The 20,367-nt window shown below is 37.3% G+C and overlaps 1 long non-coding RNA gene across 1 annotated transcript; it reads right to left on the bottom strand.

Moving 5' to 3' along the window:
* Window positions 1–19,089: 19,089 nt before the first annotated feature.
* LOC141727046 (uncharacterized) lies at window positions 19,090–20,117 on the bottom strand. The gene is made up of 2 exons (XR_012578029.1): window positions 20,020–20,117; window positions 19,090–19,746 (listed from the first exon to the last, which is right to left on the bottom strand). It is a non-coding gene; the product is annotated as an uncharacterized LOC141727046 (long non-coding RNA).
* Window positions 20,118–20,367: the final 250 nt, after the last annotated feature.

Below are 20,367 nucleotides of genomic sequence, written 5' to 3' on the forward strand. Positions count from 1 at the left end.
CCCTGCCTCCTTGGAGCTGATGCCACTGGCCTCCTTTGCAGAGTGCCCTGCTTTTAATAAAAGCTTATTCTCTGTGGAATGCCATACAAGGCCCTGGTCTCTTCCCTCTCTGTTGCCTGGTAGTATTGAACGGCTAGCTGGTGTGAGGGAAGGATGTGCCTGTGCCACTGAGCTGTCCTTTTCAGGACACTTCTTCAGGAAGATCATGGCACCCTTACCACCATGCCGTCTGTCAGGGGAGTTTCAAATTAATTTCTTCACCTCTTTTTTCTAAGCAGTAGAAGGGCTGACTTAGTAGGGCTATAAAGCTCTTTTGAAATGGTTATTGTTAATTTCCCAAAGTATCAGATGGCTGATGTCCATATTGCATGAGGTGGCATTGAATATGACTCTGCTTTTCTGCTCAGATAATTGAAAATTGACAATTTAAGCATTTTTGGTTAACTTCTATGTAACTTAAATTCTGCAACAAATTCTTTTCCTTTACTCCGGTGCTTTTTTCCCACAGCTTATTCTAACAAGAATAATAAAACATGAAAGAAAACTAGGAAAATCAAATTGGATGGCAAGATCACTAGGAGAAATCATATAATCTCTTGGTCTTTTACACCTTCATGATAAGAGATTTGAAATTGAATTTTCAATTTCATTGAAATTTAAGTTTAATGGAAATCTGTATGCATGTCACAAATACCAACTCAAAAAGATGTCTAGGAAGATAGATACCTAGTATTTAATATCTTGCTATCTCTTGCCGCAATTACTGCATTTGTAATGTTGTAGTAAAATACAGCTGGAACAAGGGAGGAGTCTGGTTTTAACTATATAGGTTGGTTTTGGAATTCAGTGAACTGATATGTTAGTGGCTTTAGCCCAATATTTGATTTATGCTTCAATATGTTTGTTCATTATTTGATTGCTGCTGGTTCATGGCAAACCTTACAGGCTGTATTTTCCTGATAGAGAGCAAATCTTAAGAAACAACACAAAAACTGAAGCAAATATTACTAGCATTATGCAGATAACTGCTTTACCTTCACCTTTCATTAGATAGCAAGTGATACATGAGTACAAGACTTCTGTATAGCTATCAGAAGACTTTATTGGAAAGATTATGTAAAACAAAAATGATATCAACTGCTAACTTTCTTTTCATTGCATTTTCGGGAAAACATTTTATAGTAGTATTGCTACAATGAGAGAAAAAGGCCATGTTTTTAGATCAATGCTACTTGTAGAAATGCATACTAGGAAATAAAAATATACCTAAAGTAGTGATTGGTGGTATGCATTTTTTATGAATGCATTAGCTAAATATCTGGGTCTGTACTAAATGACAGAAATGTACACTTCTGAAGTGTAGGGCAGCCTACAATCTTTTTTTATCCTACAGGTTTAATGTTTTTCAGGCATACGTAGTCTTGTAGCAAAAGCAAAATCTACATGTAATATTTCTTCCAGATTAAGAAATAGCTTCACTATTTATCCTGCTATAACATTTATATACACCTTCCCCACAAGGGCTTTTATTGTATTTTACAGGAGATAAGGAGTACCTATGCCATAAAGATTTTCTTTAACCTAAATGGTGTTTTAATAGAGCATCTCTATAAGTTCTTTATTAAACTAAATTAATATCATTCCCATACCGTATTTAGGGTATCAGAATGACATTTGTTGGATATAGATGTAAGTCCAAACTGAGTGATGATGAATGTTCCACATAGTAAAAATCTTATGCTAGCAAGCAAAAGCCTTAAAAGTTAATCAGACTCTAGCCAAGAATTGTTATATGAAAGACAAAAAAAGAGGAGAGGACTATAAGTGGGGCTGTGCATTGTGAAGAATTTTGAGATTTCCATAGTTGGTTTAATTTCAGCTGGGATCTGAGGCATAATAGACTGAAAATCTATCTACAATCTGAGAAATCACATCACTTAAGGAGACAAAAATATTTTGTAAAGGCATGTTGCTTTCCAGTATTTGAGACTTCATGAACAGGCACATTACTTGGTCTCCTTTTTGATATAAAGACAAAATTGCTGAATGCCTGCCTTTATTGCAATCCTGGAGGTATTCTGAGAAGCTCTGTGTCTAAAGCTCAAGAAGATCCTGGACTTCTAGACCATGTCACCAGCATCTGGAAATTGAATTGCTTCAGGAGCCAGCTACCTCTAAAGACAGGAAGCTCACATGGCAGTCAGGGGTCTGTGTAATCCCTGTGTTTGAGGTAGCTGCCAGGTTTCTGGGGATCAAACAGCAGATTGCTTTGGAAAATTCCTCCAGATGAAGGAATTTGGATGCTATGTAGGTATGAAGATTACTGTGGGCTTCCTGACTATTACCATACCACTCAATCACTTTCTAGGCTCCAGTACAGTAAATAGCCAAATTGGCCTTGCCAGTGATGAATAAATACAAAGACAAGTAGAGAGTTTGCTTTGGCAAATCTACTTATATTCTGTCTGATGCAAAATGTAAGCATCTTTATCAAGGAAGATTTTATGGGGGAAGAGGTATCTCAGTGAATGGGTCAATGCCAATATGCTTTTAGGATTTTTCTTAATCAACTTTAAAAGAAAACAACCAGGCCCAGTGTAGAAAAAGTTCAAAACCCCCCAAGAATTACAAAAATGTCTGATTAAAGATGCAGACCTGTTAAAATTACATTGTGTCTATTTAGGGCTCCAAGTAACCTCAATTCATCACTTGGATGAATTCATCATCATTCACAAAACCTTGCAAAGGTTTTGAAATAGATTAGCTTTCAACCCAAACTGTCCTATTATTTTATTATAGGATGGAAAGTAGAATCCTATGCTTCAGGGTTGTACAAAGTATTTTTGATGTGAGATAATGCTTTTACAAAGCATTAACTCACATCCTGTTAAAATATTTTCCTGTACTTCTTTTATGTAACTAGTATCTAGCTCCTGTTGGCCTCAGGGTACTAAGATGAGATGAAGACATTACTTTTTGTAGTACTGCCATGAAGTCAGGAAAAACTTAAATGTAGAACTTAGTTGGAAGCCAATGAAACACTTGTCTGCCTTTCCCTCAGGCTCTGATTCATTAAGAACAAAATGCCATTCATGCATATATCAGTAGATTATTGATTTGGCTGAAATTAGTAGGATTTATATTTAAAGTTAAACACATAGTTGGTTCTAGTTTTGTCTTACTATTATTTTAATCATGCTAATACAATTCATAAAAGCCTTCTGTGTATCAGAATTCTGGTGTGTACATTTTTTGCATCTGCAGATGCACGTGCGGAAATATCTTTAATGTGATAAAATGCCAAGTAATTTCTGCTTCCACTCTACTGTCATTGTTTGGCAAGATTCAATCCCTTAATGACTTCTTGAAGTAATGCTCCTTTTCAACAAGGTTAGTTGTCTTGTGAAAGAAATCATACTGCATTTACAAACAGTAAGAATAAGAAAGTTTACATAGTGCATAAAAATATTTGTACATAGGCTGACAATAAGGGTCTAATGGATGCTTACTGAGAAATTAATGATCTCCAGAGAGAAGCTCCCTACTTCTGCTGATGTCATGTGGGATTTCGGGGTGTTCCAATTTACTTTAGAATAAGCTCCTCGCTGATCTCAACACCAGTAAAAAAATCTTAAATACATTCTACATTCAGTAACACAGTATGGTGTTCCAAGGGAGACCAGTCTGCTGAGTCTAGTCGTGTTTCTTTCCACAGTAAATATTGGTGTCATGTTACCATTTGTTTGGTCTTGGTTATGATTGTGCATATGTTCACTTCAGAGAATTGCTGATAACGCTGGTCTCCTGCTCCCAGACCTGAGTCAAAAAATAATTTTTAAAAAGCACCATAAAGGATGAAAAAACTTCCTACCTGAGATATTGGTTAGGTTCACTTTCCCATTTCTCTTAACAAGAGTTTTCAGGCTGACCTGCTTAAGAGAAATGTAATGAGGAAAAATATTCTAAGGACAAACATGATCCCATTGTACATAGGTGGAAAACCCTTGTGTTTAAAAACAAACAAACCCAAACAATTGTTCTGGAAAGCAAGGACGCAATGAAATATCAAATAATTTTTTTTCTGCCAAAGGTAAATAATTTCTTGATAGGGCAGTTGTTAAATACTTAACACTGGAACCTTTAAAGAACACACATTATCAATTCAGTGTTCAGCTCTTAGGACTTGAAATAACTTATATTGAAAGATCATTGTTTCTTATATGTGTTATCTACACAAAATAATTTGCAGATACTGTGCTCTTCTGACTTTAGTAATCAAGGCTTATTGCAAATTCTCTTAGTGTTAATTTTCATTACTTGAAATTCAAATTGTTTTATCATCCACCTTTTGACATAATTCCATGACTGCAGTGATAGAAGGGCTTGTCAAACATAATATTGCATTATACACTTCTGTGTTTTTCTGACTGGCCAGTGATGTCCTTCAAGTAACAAATTCAAAACTATTAATAAGGTTATGAGATTTTTATAAATACATTGACTTTATGGGGAAAAGGGGACAATATTTGAAAAATGCATTAAAATTATTTCCAGGTATCAGGATCTTCTCCATATTTACTAAATTAGTGGAAGATGTAAAACCCATAGCATAACTACAGTCTTGCAGAGCTTGCATTTTAAAGAAAGCTTTTTGGAAAATGTTTTTGGGAAAATAATTGTCAGAAAGAAGGTTTTTTTATTGAAAAGAATAATTTACCCCAAAGTCTATAGTAACACCTGTAACTGAGCTAATACATTATTTCTAAATGCTTGAAATGGAAAAGTTACTTCTGAGATGACATATCAAGATCTTTGAAATTGCTTTACTTGCTGACTGAACTGTAAGCTTCTGCATCCATGTCTGCAGAGTGGCCTCTAACAAGTTTAATCAATGGCATATGACAGCAATAAGGATTTAAAGGTATTCCTGACAACAGGAGAGATGTGCAGATGAGACACTAAATATAAGATAGTCTGTCTTTTTCTGGACTGCTTATATCATTAGTTCTAAGCAGAATTGATGAATATTCAATATATTACCTAATCGTGACATCTACACAAAAATTAAACAGTAATAAAACAATAGATGTGAGATTTGTATGTGAATTTCTTCAGCAACATCTCCTATGTAACCTGGCAATTCTTACAGCTGTCAAGTGGGATTCAAAATGTGGCAGATAGTTCTTTTGAAGACACTGGAAACTGGCTTGAGATTTCTTAATGACAACATAAATGACTAATAAATGACTGGCATCTTTACCTGCATCAACAAAAGATAAATAAATGCATTTGCAGCAACAGGAGACTTGTAAGTGCTATAGTTTTTCCAGTCCTCTAAAAAAGCAAGACAAATGCATCTACCATGATTGATATAATTTCTTGCTCTTTCTGTGTATTGTAAGCATGTCTACAGAAGCAGAAGATTTCAAGAAAAAAAGGGTAATTACTTAAAAGAAGCAATTTTTATTGCATAGATTGGTTTGATTTTTTAAAATGTGTGTTATCTTTTTTTTTTTTTTAGTAATCACTAAGGATAAAAAGTTTTCTGGATACACTGAGCTTTTGAAACTATATTAGCATGAAAAGGATAGTTTCACTGAAGAGGTAATGGAAGTAGAGATATGAGACACATGGAACCAGTAGGATATGGTTCACGTATTAAGACACTATATTTTCCATTGGCTGCACTCAATCTGTATTTTAAAAACTGTGGACTGTTTTCCATGTTTAAATGTCTAATTCAGTAGTGGTGGTCAGTGCATTAGAAAGAAGTTTGCTTTGCTGTGCACAAACCTAGGAACCACACATTCACAGGAGTGACTGTTCCATTTTCTGCTGCATGCCTACTCTTTTGTGGATAGGCACAGACATTGGGAATAAGATTTCCTATTCATTGACTAGGTTCAGAAGAGTAAGACAGACTAACTTCTCCTATTAGCTCCACTGCTGTACCTGCCAAAGGGCTGAGATTCTTAGAACTGCTGCTGAAATTTGGGGTCAGGGATGGGGAAAAGGAAATAATGCGGCTTCATGCATTCTTGTTCATTTTATCAAATGGCAACATGTTACTTTTGTGGTTCAAGCAGATTTGGCAAGTAGGAAATTTAACTCAGATGCTGCCTAGTAGCAGTATATGTGAGGCATGGGTCTGAAAAAGCTGAGCTGCTGTTGCTGAAAAAGCTGAATGATTGCGCAATGCCTGTGTGAGGCAATTAGAACAGTAGGGAACTGAACACAAACTAATCTAAACAGGGTACCTGTGGTGTGAGGTACATTAGCCATAAAGAGTGCAGGAGGATGTGAGGGTGTAAAGACTAGGGAATGCGTACATAAGGCCTTCAAATGCAGGCTTTTAGTAATGTTTGGAGCCTGAGAATATGCTTAGATGAGTTTATTAGCTAGCTAGATAGTACATGCTGGACACTCAGTAGAAGTCTAACAGCTGATAAGATTAAATTATAACATCATTTGGGAAATAATAAATGCATATAAGGAAAAATTGCATGTAAGTGTGATACAGTTTAAAGAATGTAACTGCAGTAGTACTGCACATGTATATGGTACTTGATTTTCAGTGTGAGTATTGCTGTGTGTCATTAAGAAATTCAAACATTTAAACAGTAAGTCTAAGATTTGGGCTTTAAGGCTAGGCATATCTAGCTGAATCAAGTCAAGCTGGGATCAGAAACCTATTCTGGAGTAACTGAAAGTAGCTGATTAATGAGCATTTTCATGTGGCATACTAGCAGCTCGGGAAGCAGTAGCTAATGTGCTTTGGCATTAGGCATTACAGTTCTGAGCTACTGTTTGAAGTAGCTCAGAACTTGAAGTGAGGGAATCCCTTTAACTGTGTGGGGGTGACCCTTGCCAACATAACAGTCTCCACTGAGAGTAATGACACCCACTTGAAACTGTGACATTCACAAATACTTTGTGATAAAAAAGGACTGAATTAAATGACAGGGAATATTATTAATTAAATGCAAGGGAAATATTATTTTGTGTGTACCTGATTTAGAGAAGCAAACTGTAAAGGATCCAGCATGTACAACATCCAGGCATCTTTTTATCCATCAAAACAAGCCTATGAAGCGAACAGAAGAATGGTTTCCTACTAAATGTTAATCATGTACAAAATTAAAGAATCTATTGAAAAATACTTTTTAAAAAACTATTAATAGATGTGAAAGGAAAAAAAAATTTGAAAAAGCTCATTAAAAATATAACTTTTCAGCATTCAAGCAAGCTGCATTACAGTGAGAACCAAAAATATAAGAATCTGTACATATTCCTTGTGAACATGTGTTTTTCATTATCACTATATTCATGGGGAGAGCAAGATTCATCTATACTTACACTAGATAATTTGATCTATTGATACTGATGTGGTGAGAAAAAGGTCAGGAAGCAAGTCTTCAGGGTACAAGTCTGACTGTGAAACAAGAAAAAGACTTTTCTAATTTGTTAGCTGCACCTATTAGATATAAAGTTAGACTTATATGGTTCAGTGTCAGAAAATTTATGGATGTCAAAAAGGACTGTAGATTCTGCATCAAGATGAAAAACCTGAAATTGATAACAATATGGTTACCACCTCACAATATAAAAGGGGAAGATTTATAATATGAGCAAGAGACATTACTAGCCTACGTAGGAGGGAAATTCTGTTGAGACAGTTATCTAAAAGTATACCCTTTACATTTATGTGTGCTGTGTGCTACGTGCACAGAGCAGACAATCATCTAAGAAAATCAGTCAGTTACCTACCGACCATAAAATGAAACTTTTATGAGTTGCCTTAATGATGTACTGAAATGCTTTCTGCAATCTACGTCAGGCACTTGTGACCTGGGGCTGAATCTGCATGATCCTTCTGATAGCTGATGGGGAAATTGGTAGAGGCAAACTCTATGCAGAGAAGCTTGAAATTATCTTTTCAGACTTTAGTAACAGAAAGCCTCTCACAAGGTGTCTTTTCACATGTTATAATGGATTCTGTTGTTTTACTTCATGGTGAAAAAAAAGGGAAAATTGCTACACGGAATAAATAGCTAGCTGCTAGTAACCAATAAAAATAATATTTTTTACCTCCTAAACTGAAAGAATTAATTGAGCCTAAGAGAAACTGAGTAACAGGGGTTATGTCAGCCAGAGAATGTCTTGGCTATTTTTGAAGAAAAAATATATATTTTTTTTATATTTCTTTCCAGTGACTTGCAATTCCTGTCATATAACATATAACTGGTTTGCCCTCACAGTAATATATATAATATTAGAAGAATCTAAAGTAGGTTGTTTGTTTGGGGTATTTCTTGTGTATAAGGTCTTCTTATTTTACAAAGGAAATAAGAGAATTGAGAGAGAACTTAGTTAGGAAAATTCTTTGCATTTCCTTTTATCCAGTAAGATGTTCTCATTTAGGAACTTCTGAAAAACTGATTTACCAGTCTACATTATTTCTACCAGTTGAATAATTCAGAAAACAACATATTCTTTAGCTTGGAAGCTCAAGAACTTTCCCATGACATACCTCAAAAAATTCTAGTGGATATTCATGTTTTTAACGGAGGAGGAGTGGAGTCACAAATGATAAATTATATGGATATGAATCAGAGAGCATTTATGTTCTTTAAATTTCGTGCAGAAAAAAGTGTATAAATCTGTTAAGTAGGATGTCAAATAACCGAACTAAATCTGAATTTATCCAAAAACGAAATGGAATTTTCACTTCTTTGCTTGGCAGAAGTACTCCTAGCCACCAGTATAATTAGATACATGCAAATATACAGCAAGTATTATTAATTTGAATTAGAATCTGTGAGATTTATAATCAAAAGCAGAGTAAAGAATGGTGGAAGAGCCACTTGACTGAAATTTTGGGAAAGATGGTTTTAAAGAGGGCAAAAGTAAAAAGATTACAGAAGATTTAAGGTTGGGAGGGACATAGGTCCATGACACAGTGGGTTGTCTTGTCCAGCCTCCCTGCTTGGGTAGGGTCTCCCTAGAGCTCATGACACAGAATTGCACCAAGACTGTTCCTGAATACCTGAAAATGATACACAGAATTAATAGGACTAGTGAAATTCTCCCTAGTTTCATGTAAAGTTGAAACATTGTTCCACAGAACTGCAATTTGAAAATTACTCTGGAAAGTGGAAATAGTTCAGAAGATATATCCAAGTTAAAAGATTAAGATACTGAAAGAACTGTTTTCTCTGTTACCATAAATATGATTCAGAACGTCTCTATTTGAACCTAGGGATTTAGCTACTAAATTCTGTCCTTATAGAATAAAAGACTAAATTGTTTCTCTGGGTAAAAAACCCATGTTATTTTATTTGATTTACAAAACTCTTTGCTGCTTATGGCACTAAATTCTACTCTGTTTTTTGAGGTAAAACTCTTACTGGATTCTATAGCAAAGATATTTTTATTGAAGTTACAACCGCTGGCAGGGAAACTCCTCCCTAATTTTTTTTCCAGGACAATTGAGGACACAATACTATCATAGTTTCATAAGAAAATTTCTTTCCTTTCTCTCCTAGTAAGAGTTGTAATTAAAAAAAAAAAAAAAAGGCAAAATAAGATTTACAGTTAATTTTAAAAAACCCAAACAATCCTCCCCAAAAATCAGGTTCAATTTTCTTTTGATTTTGCTTGGTGCATTAAGCTCTTTAAATTATTTCATTATGTTGGCCTCTGTATTGTGATGGGCTCTCTGGAACTATGAGATGCATCCAGAGGAAAAACACAAACCTCAAACAGGAAAAAAACCCATAAATTATAATAAATAAAGGGTATGTCTCCAAGCTGCATGGTGATCAACTGTCTCATGATAATACAGAATCAAAAGATAAATAAACCATCTTCAGGAATTCCCACATATCAAAATAAGTTATGAGTATTTCTTTTGGAGGATTTCTGTAGAAATGTGGAGAAGGTGCAGAGCACATAACAGTCATGTCCACCAAGTCATGAAAATAGCTGACAGATGTGACCCCATCAAAACAAGTACAGAGATACTTTCTGGAGAAACAGAGAGGCTGTCAAGTCTGTCACCATTCCCCATTCCTTGCCTTTCAGTAAAGTAAGATAAAATAGTTTAAAACAGAAGGAGACATAGGTTGCATTGTAAAGAAGAGAAACAAAGTTAAACTGGAAGCACTGACAGAAAAGTCAGTGCAGGGGTCTTTTAATAACTTTAACTCATAGGAAAATAATATTTTTTGTGCTTTTTTGACTGCCTAACATGTAACTTGGCTGGTTTTAAGAACACAGGTTTTAGAATTTAGAATTTTAAAATTTAAAATATTTGCAAATATTTTTGAGACATATCATCCTGTAGAATCTTTTATACTATGTACTTCATCATTATCAAATCCTAGATGGACCATTATCATTTTTGTAAAGGGTAAAGAAAGAAACACTCTCCCTTGGCCAAAGAGGATTGAGTTAGAAAACACCTCGGAAAACTTGACCTCCACAAGTCAATGGGCTCTGATTCTCAGCATGACCATTGAGAATGGTGGCTGAAACAATAAGTAGTCAACTCAATATCTTTGAAAGGTTGTGGCCATCAGTAAAGGTGCCTGAGGACTGGGCAGAAGCAAACACCGCACCTGTCTTTAACAAGGGCAAGAAGAAAGACCCAGGGAACAGCTGGCCAGTCAGTTCACCTCAATCCCTGAAAAGGCGATGGAGTGCCTCAGTCTGGAGGGCATCTCATCCATGCAGATGACAACAAGATGGTGATCAGAAATGGTCAGCATGGATTCACTGAAGGTAAATCATGCTCAACCAACCTGATTGCCTTCTACAATGAGACAACCACCTGGATCAATGAGGGTAGAGTAGTGGATACTGTCTGCCTCGTCTTTAGCAAGGTTATAGACATTGTCTCTCACAACTTCCTCATAGACAAACTCAGGAAATATGGGCTGGATGAGTGAACAGTGAGGTAGATTGAGAACTGGCTGAATGGCAGATTCCAGAAGATTCTAGTATGTGGCACAGGGTCTAGTTGGAGGCCTGTCAATAGTGGCGGTCCCCAAGGGTCAACACTGGCCCCAGTATTGTTTAACTTATTCATCAATAACTTGGATGAAAGGGCAGGTGCCTTTTAAGGCTGTTCACTGATGACACAAAGCTGGGAGGAGTGGCTGATACTCCAAAGAGCTGTGCAGCCCTTCAGGAGGACCTCAGCAGGTTGGAGATGGGGGCACAGAAGAACTAGCTAAATTTTAACAAAGACAAGTGCTGGAGAAGGACAATCCCAGGCACAAGGACAGGCTGGGGGCTGACCTAGTGGAAAGCAGCTCTGCAGAGAAGGACTTGGAAGTCCTGGTGGACAACAAGCTGTCCACGAGTCAAGAGTGCCCTTGGGACCATGAAGGACAATAGTATCCTAGGGTGCTGTGGGAAGAGCTTTGACAGCAGGTTGAGGGAGGTGATCCTGCCCCTCTGCTCAGTCTTGGTGAGGCAGATCTGGCATGCTTCTTAGTACAAAAGACATTGAACTTCAGAGACTGTCCAGCAAAGGTCGATGAATTTATATTAAGGAACGGGAACATCTCTTTTGGAAAGAAACAGCAAGACAGTTGGGCCTATTAAGTTAAAATGGCTCGGTTTTCTGATACTTGTAAATCTTTCCAGAGATGCCAGGACCTCTCCAGCTATTGTATGAAGATCTAGGTACATAATTGGAATTATGCTGGGGCTGTATGCATTTCTTGATAAAATTTTATGAGGCTCTGGATTTGAATTGAACTATACTAAAAGTTCTGGGCATAGTGGAAGATGCTGAGATGCTCAGAAGATCTTGGTTAAGTAAATTCTTTAGTCTGAAAATTTCAATGTAGTCAGTCAGCCAGCCAGTATAAATTGCCCTAAAGTTATTAATAAAACCAATATTTTTTTATAATCTCAGTATTTTTTCCCACCTCTTTGCTACAGCACATTCTCAAGATAAAGTAGACTAAAGAGGTTGCCAACACAATTTTTATATAAAGCACTAATATCTGTTTGAGGTTGCTGTGGGTAGACCTCATGTGCATAACAGACCGTATGTGAGGAAATTGCTAGGTAAACATGAAAAATTTATTTTGCAAACAATTTTTTTCCATATAAATTTCAGCGTTTTTTGTAGGAGTTCTCTTGATAGCTTCTTTCAAATTACAAAGGACTTAAAAATGTTTGAATTTTGAAAGGTCTTTTCTCCTCTGCTTTTATGTATTCTTGGAGCATCAAGTGCACTACAAAGCTATTGTGGTGAATAATGCTTATTTAACTACAATGAATAACACCAAAGACAATATTTTATTCACCTTTTACTTAAAATCTGAAAAAAAATTAGAGGCAACAGAGGAGCTTTTCAAATTATTTTTAAAATCCATTAAAAACCCTTGCTTTTACAAAAAAATCTCTTTTCACTTCCATGGGAGTAGCATTTCCTTTTTTCATTACACACTTTCCGTAGCTTACTCTTAATAGTCTTCCATTTTCCCCCCTACAGCTTTAGTAATCATATTGGTTCTGTAGTCTTCATTTCTCTGCAAAGTCATTTAATGATCAGGATAAAACACAGTTATCCTTGAGATTTTCTTGAACTTTGCATCATTGCTTGATCCCAAATTCAGCCAGCAAATGATTATTTGAGAAATGCTAATATTGCAGTCCAGCTTTCCCCAAAAATATGGTAAGGAAACATGAAAAATTAGAAGTTAACTGCAGTTCAAGTGATCTGCAGTTATCATGCCTAAGTGCATAAAAAGTCATGTCCTCAAGCCCAGAAAACCAGTCACATCACAACCACATAACATTTTTAAATAAAATTTTTGTCATGCACAGTGTGCAATATTTCAATACTTGTGTTTCTACACTGTGTCCTGCATTGATGAGTAAATAAGGAGAGATTTTATTTATAACATAATTACAAAGGGATATTTTGATTTTAAAAAAAAAAAAAAAGTGAAGGTGAAGTGGCCTAATTCTATAGGAATTTCTGCTTATTATAGTCCAGAATGAGTCACAGAATCTAATTGATTCTAAAAAGAATAGTGTGTTTATTTCTCTTAGGAATCAAAATAGATTAAAAGGGATTCACATGCTTTTCCCAGAAAACCCCTAAATATTTTGAGTTTCTTTTGTTCTTATTTGCTGAATATGACAATATGGAAGACTGTGCATCTGTAAAAGATGATAAAACAGAGACAAATAAAAATGCCTTGTTTGACTTCCTTTTTCTTCCACCTTAATTTACAAAATAAATGAATTTTCTCAATTGAAGGAGGAAACCAATGATGGTTTAATAAAGAGCAATAAAAAGTAGTTCTGCAAAGTAGAGTAGTAGTTGAGTACTCTGCAGAGTTCTGGGCTCCTCAGTGCAACAAAGAAATTAAACTCCTGGAGCAGGTCCAGAGCAGAGAAGGGCAAAGAAGATGATTAAGGGACTGAAGCATCTCTCTTGTGAGGAAAGGCTGAGGGAGCTAGGGGTGTGCAAGCTGGAGAACAGGTGAGTTGCAGGAGACCTCATCAATGTATATGATTATCTGAAGGGATAATCAGAGAGTGTGATGGTGTCAGAGGATGGGCAAGGCTCTGCGTGGTGGTACCCAAGAATAGAACAAAAAGCAATGGGCAAAAACTGATGCACTGGAAGTTCCCCATTTTACTGCAGAGTGACTGAGCACTGGAACAGATTGTCCAGAGAGGCTTTGGAGTCTCCCTTACTGGAGACATTCCAGAACTGTCTGGATACAATTCACATGTGCCATGTGCTCTGGGATGATCCTGCTGGAGCGGGGAGGTTGTACCAGATAATCCACTCTAGTCTCTTCCAAAATTCTGCAGTCTGTGATTCTGCAAATCATATTCTAGCATCTGTATAACTATGAAAAATGATGAAGTTACCCATCCCTTACCATGAAAATTTCTGACAGCTGTGATTCTGGTTGTAGTTATATAATAAAATTTCAGAAGCTAGAAGCAACTGTCTACACAGGGACTACTGTCTATGTGCAGGGACGGCTCCACATAATGTTTTCTGATTGAGGAAAGGAAAAAAGTAGTCATTCTGATTTCCTGTGCTGTGTTTATATTATTTTCCTCCATTCTTTGTCAGAGAGGATCAATTAAACAATGTTTAGATAGGCAGGAATCCTTTTTATGGTATTTCCTCTACGTTTGTTTTAGTTTGAAAGAAAAATAGCAAGAGACTACAAGTCAGAAATATACTTTATTAGGAAAAGAGGAAGAAACCCAAAATACATGCAATAGTAAAAAAGAAAAACCACTGACAGAGTCAGAATACAACCTGACACTCTGCTAGTTAGGGTGGTGGTTGTAGTCCAGATTAAATGCTCTTGTTGATGTGGTGATCCCATAGAAGAGGTCTCGTAGCTCTTGTCCTCTGGAAGCCAGTGGGTAAGGGGAGCTTGTTCAGTCCCAAACTCCAGATTATATCCAGGTGGGAATGCTTAGCTCTTCCCCCTGGGCAGAGCATCTCACAATGGGCTGATATCGTTCTGATCATGCAATGGGTCCTTGATTACCTGTTAAACAGACATGGGTCCCCAAGGGAGTTATCTCTGAGTCATGTGGCAAGGCAAGGCCCATTAACAGGAGATAAGGAAAAACAATGCCTCTCCTGGTCTCAGCAGCTCTTGAGGATGAGAAGAGAATACATCTTTATATTGTAACCTAATAGAATTCTAAATGTCCAAAATGGATAACTAGTCTTTTTAAGTGGAAAATTTTTTACTATTATTTTCCTCAATCTCTCAATACTTATTGTCTATCTAGATCATATGCCATTCTTTTTTCTCATTCCCGTGCTAAAATTCACCACCTTATAAGAATAATTAATTGTAGAGTGGTAGTTGGCTAAGTGATTTTTACATTATTTATTGACAATAATTATTTTTAAAGGAATTTTTTATTATCAAATATGTCAAAGGTATGCCAGTAAAAATTATTGATTGAAATTAATCTATGGAAACATTAGGCCATTCTGTTCACTACTGATTGAAAATGTGGATCTAAATCTCTGTGAGAGAATAGTTCTCTTGGGAGATTACTTTAGTTAAACATGTGAAACATGGTGGAGGTATGCAATTTTTACAAACATATAATGTACAGAGATGTCCACTATGCTAGATTAATGTGAAGAATAAAAATATAGAAAAGTATAATTCATGGGTAAGTACTTGTTAAAGTGGGCTAAATTATCCATAAGTAACTGGCTATCACCATTGCAATTTGATTTAATGTGATCCCTTCAGAACTGTTTTCTATGTGACAGAAGTTTGCAGAGAAGTTCAATGATGTCTCTAAGACATTATGCCATCTGAATCACAGATTCAGACAGTGCTACCTTTTAAATGACCATATAAAATGAAATGGTTTTTGATTTGTAGATATTTTATTCCAATGTATATTCCTCCATTGTTGTTCACCTAAAACTAGGCAATGTATATACATATTTTCCACATTTTCCTTTGAACCCCCAGCAAACTATGACTAAAATTAAATGGCACGACTGCTTAAGTGAAATATGAGATAAAGCTATTATTACTGAACTAGCAAAATAACTCATAATAGCCACTACTAAGAAACAGCCTGGACACCGATACAAGGTTTGACTGTCAGGGAGTGAAATTGTTTATCCTTTAAATACGGTTATGAAGGAGTTTTTCCCATTATAGCAAAAATTGTATGAGGAAGCTGTGGCAGAGAAGCCCACCCCTCCTTGAAGATGCCCAACTGGAACTTTGGAGTGCAAGTTAAGCCACCTAGATTAGTTAAAGTGGACACTAATGTTCAATCATCTCAAGCTGAGGGAAAAGAATGCATCCACAAGGCAAGCAAACTCAGTATCTGAGTGACAATAATTGCTGATTGTGTTTGGAGCAGGGAACACCACAGCCCACAGAGTCCAGGTGTACACAGACTCTCCCCCAAAACGAGGTGGGGGGCAGGAGGTTTCAGGTTGACCATAACTTCTGGTCAGAGGCACTGAAGACCCATCGTCCCTAACACAAACCAGCCCAGCTGTGAAACCCCAACCCCAGGAATGCCACATCCATGGGACATTCATGTAGGTAGCAACTGAGGGAGTGTGATAATCCATCAAAGACCCCTGAAATGCTCCTCAAAGTCATTCCTGAGGCCTTGCACCACCGGACTGTATGTGATGCAAAATGATGCACAGGTCCAGAGTGTGCTGCTAGAGATTATCAAACTGACCAGCTTCCCTGGGAGAGGTACCTGGGCATTCCCACCTGGCCTGAATGTGTATTAATCCATCAGGCTCTGTGCTTTTGGGGGGACCCTCTCCATCAAGAAAACCAGCTGGAGAGGATCATTGGGAGACCAGTGGTATCCACAGAATGGTGAACCTGTCTCTGTCACTCTCTTTCTGTCCCCCCACCTCTTTTCCAGTTCTTTCTCATACTTCCTCTCTGATATTACTATTAAATAAAACCCAAGACTTTGGTATATGGTCTTGTTCACACCTTAATTCAAATTAAGATAGAAATGCACAGCAATGCAGAAACATTTCTAATAACTTTCCAAACCAGACCATAACATTGGCATGGAAAATGCTGACTTTTCAGTTGTTTATTGGCATGCTTTTCTTGAATTCAAGGCCCTTTTTTGGTGGTATTCAATTTAGAATAGATATAGTTGGCTCTGGTCACATTATTTATTGTAAAAATTCAGTTATGAAAGCTGAATCTGTAAAGACTTCTATTGTTTTTCATTTTGACTGCTGTAGAAGATACCACAGATTTTTAGGTTTTCATGTTACTAGTCAGATAAAGTTATAAAACTCATTCAATTTCTTCCTATATTTCGCTATTATACAGAGATTAGTAGTTGTGATTGTCCTGTACTTTCTCTGTGGTGACAAGATTACATCTGCTGTTTTACCATGTATTTCTCTAAGAGTGTTATACATTGTCAGCTAAAAAAAATACAGTAAGCCAAACTTTCTATTATATCATTGCCCCTGCTCTGAGATTCACCTGATAGAAACTGCTACTTGGGCACTGTAGCATCATAAAGTAGGCATGGTTTACCTGTGGAAAGCAGATAACAAAAATATATAGCTGCTTGTCCAAAGGGATTTTATCTCTTCCTAAATGAGTCAGCAGAAAGAAGATGGAGATAGACTGGGCCATTCCACTGGAACTTTCAAAGCTCTCTAAAATATTATATGTTTTTCTATCTTCATGGTTACATTCAGCACCAGCAGAGTGCAACCATGGTGGCTTTGTACCCTCTACAAATTTGTCACAACATGTGGAAAGGCAGATTTTGTTTGTTTTTAAAGTATTTTAAAATGTAATTTTAGCTCATTTTTTGTAACAAACATTAAGGGCATTACAGTGTTCAGAGTTTGTTAGTTTGTGCAGAAGCTAGCAGGGGAAATTATTTACCTTTTCCAAAACTCTCATGGACAGGCAACTCAAGTAGGAAAGGGACACAGAGGAGGCAGTTGTACATTTGGACAGTGGTTGTCATTTCATGTCTTTGCCTTTATTTAAGAAATAAAGATTCTTATCTGTTAGAATTATCCTGATAATGAAAAGCTTTTGATTTATCTTGAAAAAAAAAAAATCCTAATCTTTCATGACATTGTGTGCATCTTCTTGTGCCTTTGCATTGTTGCAGATTTTCTTTTGGGATCCGTAACAGCTAACAGACTTTAGAGATGCCACAAGGAGAGGCAGAATATTTTTCTCCAGCTCTCCCCAAAGTACTGTTCTGTACAATATTTTTCTCAATCATTCAAGTCTGAGATTTTTTTTTTTTTACTCTAGACTAGCTTATTTTTTAAGAACCTCATATATATATATACATATATATATATATAGCCTTTCATATATTTATGGAGTGGGTTGGATGTCTTGGTGATAATACTGAGCCTGAAATTCTTATACTTACGCAAGGAATACATATGTGTAGGTGGGCACTTCTAAATGGAGTACATCCTCTTTAGACAACTCAATATTAAGTGGTCCTAAGAGGAAGTTTGTTGTATATTCAAGCATCAGTGGTCCACCCCAGGACTCTTGTTGCTCTGCAGTGTTCTGTACAGTGCCATGCTGTATTGCTCACGTTACTTGGCCTTCAGGACTGCACATACCTCTTGATGTAGGATAAGCATGGCTGGAAAACCATTAAGGAAGGCTCTTCAGGTGGCACCCACTTGGCATTAATGGCGGTGACAGTAGCATATTCTTGTCATAAAGTGAAATTAAGTGTTTCCATATAAACATCATTTTGATCAAAATGAAAAATTTGAGTAAAGTTGCTTCTTGCTAAGTTTATAAAAACCCAACCATGGTGCCCCCAGGCCTCAGTGTGAATACTAGAGCTGTTCAGTGTGTTGTGCCCTTACCAGAGGTCCATCCAATACTCTGTCACCTCAGTTTTACCAACATCAGAGCAGATGTAAAATTTTATAATGTGCTATCAGTTGCTCTTGGAGAGTTATAAAACCTTTCTTCACAGTGTTTTTCTCAATGGAATTCAGAATGTGAGTTCCATTGTGTAAAAGAAAAGTCCTTCTAGAAAAGTGGCTTTTCTCTGTATCTCTCTCCTCCTCAGAATATAAAAGGTCACCAAGTGAATCTCCATTGAAAAGAGGAAAAGCAGCGGTCTGAAAAAGTAGCAAAGGAAGGATGAAAAGTTCTTATTAAAAAATAACTGAAGCATGGAAATTTTAAACATTCTCTCCTACTAATTTCTCATCCTTCATTATACATTGGGATACTTTGTTGACTAAAATTTTCCAAATCTCTGCCCTAAAACTTTCCTGGGATTCCAATCTATTCTCTTTAGTTGTTGCAAGGTAACATTTTGAAGCATAATACCAGCTGTATGTATCAAATGTTCTCAGATTCTCAGGAGAGAATATTACATAGTTGCATCTGGAAGTAAAATTTTTTGTCAGGAAAGTATTTTGATATACATATGAAATATTGTTCTGGTTTGACATTGGCACAAGGCCAAATGCCCGCATGAAAATACACCTTCTCTGGTGTCTGCTGTGAGATTTTGACCAGGAATAAACAAAGCAGGCTCTCACTTGAAAAAGAAGAAAAGTTTATTAACTAAACTACAAAAACAATTACTAAACTACACACAAAAGGAAAAAGAAGAAAGAAAAAAAAAACAAGGAAAATGAAACCTCACAAAAACACTCTCCTCCTCCTCCTCCCCCCCAAATTCCCAATACAATACAATCCAAAATCAATTCTGGGTCCAGCACCACCCTTTAGAATGCTCAACTTCAGTTCCTCAAGAGGAGAGGGAGTCCTTCCATGTGTCGTGGTGGCCTTTTCCGTCCTTGTTCCGGTGCTCTCACCACCGGACCAGAATCAGGGCTGCTTCCAGGGTTGTCCTTTTAAAGAGGCTGTGTCCAGTTCCAGAAAAGCTCAATCTCTCACCTCTGGGACATCTGTCCCCCCCATATTTTATATACCCCCTGGGGCCGAGGGGTACCCACACTGAATCTTCTTTGGCTCTGGGACATTTCTCCCCCTGGACTCAGTCTCTGTATTACAGGGAAACATAGATCTGTCCATGGCTACACAAAAGAGTCCAGCATAAAATGCCACTCCCTCTTCTCCATCTTTCTAACATCTCTCACTCTCTCTCTCTCTGGTCCAGACCTTCATCACTTGCTCATTTCCTTCGTCCTCCTCCACTCTTATCTCTCGTCTAGGAAGGGTTAATGTTCTGTGAAGTTTTCATTGTCCAAAAAAGGGTTAAAAACTCCTCCAAGCAGCTGGACTCCTGGATGCACCCCCCCACCCTCTCCTCAGCTGGGCTGCCTGCTGCCAGCACATGTTTACTGCTTTCAAGGTAACGGCACACAAACACCAGCTGCACTCTGTTTGTCTGTCTCCAAGGCGGGGGGGGGGGGGGGGGGGGGGGGGGAACAGGCTGCCCATTGCTTCCCGGCATTTCATTACTTCTTCCTACCACCCTTGGGGAGGGGGGCAGGCCTACCTCTCCCAGGCCGGGCCGGGCCGCATGGCTTTTCCCCTCCCCCAGCCCAGCCAGCAACTGGGCTGGGGGAGACACTCAACTCCTTCACCACTGGAAATCCAAAGAGAAACTGCCAGGGGGAGAGCCCTGCTTTTATCCTGTGTTCTCGGAGGTGGATCCCATTGCCCAGTGGTTGGGCCAGATGGCAATATTCAAATCTGAACACTCATTGGCCCCATCCACACAGTATCACAGAAATCCTGTTTCCGGGTCAAACCATGACAAATATACAACAGGATAAAATGTTATCCTGAATAGTCTGGGAAGTTGCAATGCTAGTACATCACGGTTGTATTTTTTCTAGAGTAT

This window comes from Zonotrichia albicollis, chromosome Z, assembly GCF_047830755.1.
Source record: "Zonotrichia albicollis isolate bZonAlb1 chromosome Z, bZonAlb1.hap1, whole genome shotgun sequence".
NCBI classification, from domain to species: domain Eukaryota; kingdom Metazoa; phylum Chordata; class Aves; order Passeriformes; family Passerellidae; genus Zonotrichia; species Zonotrichia albicollis.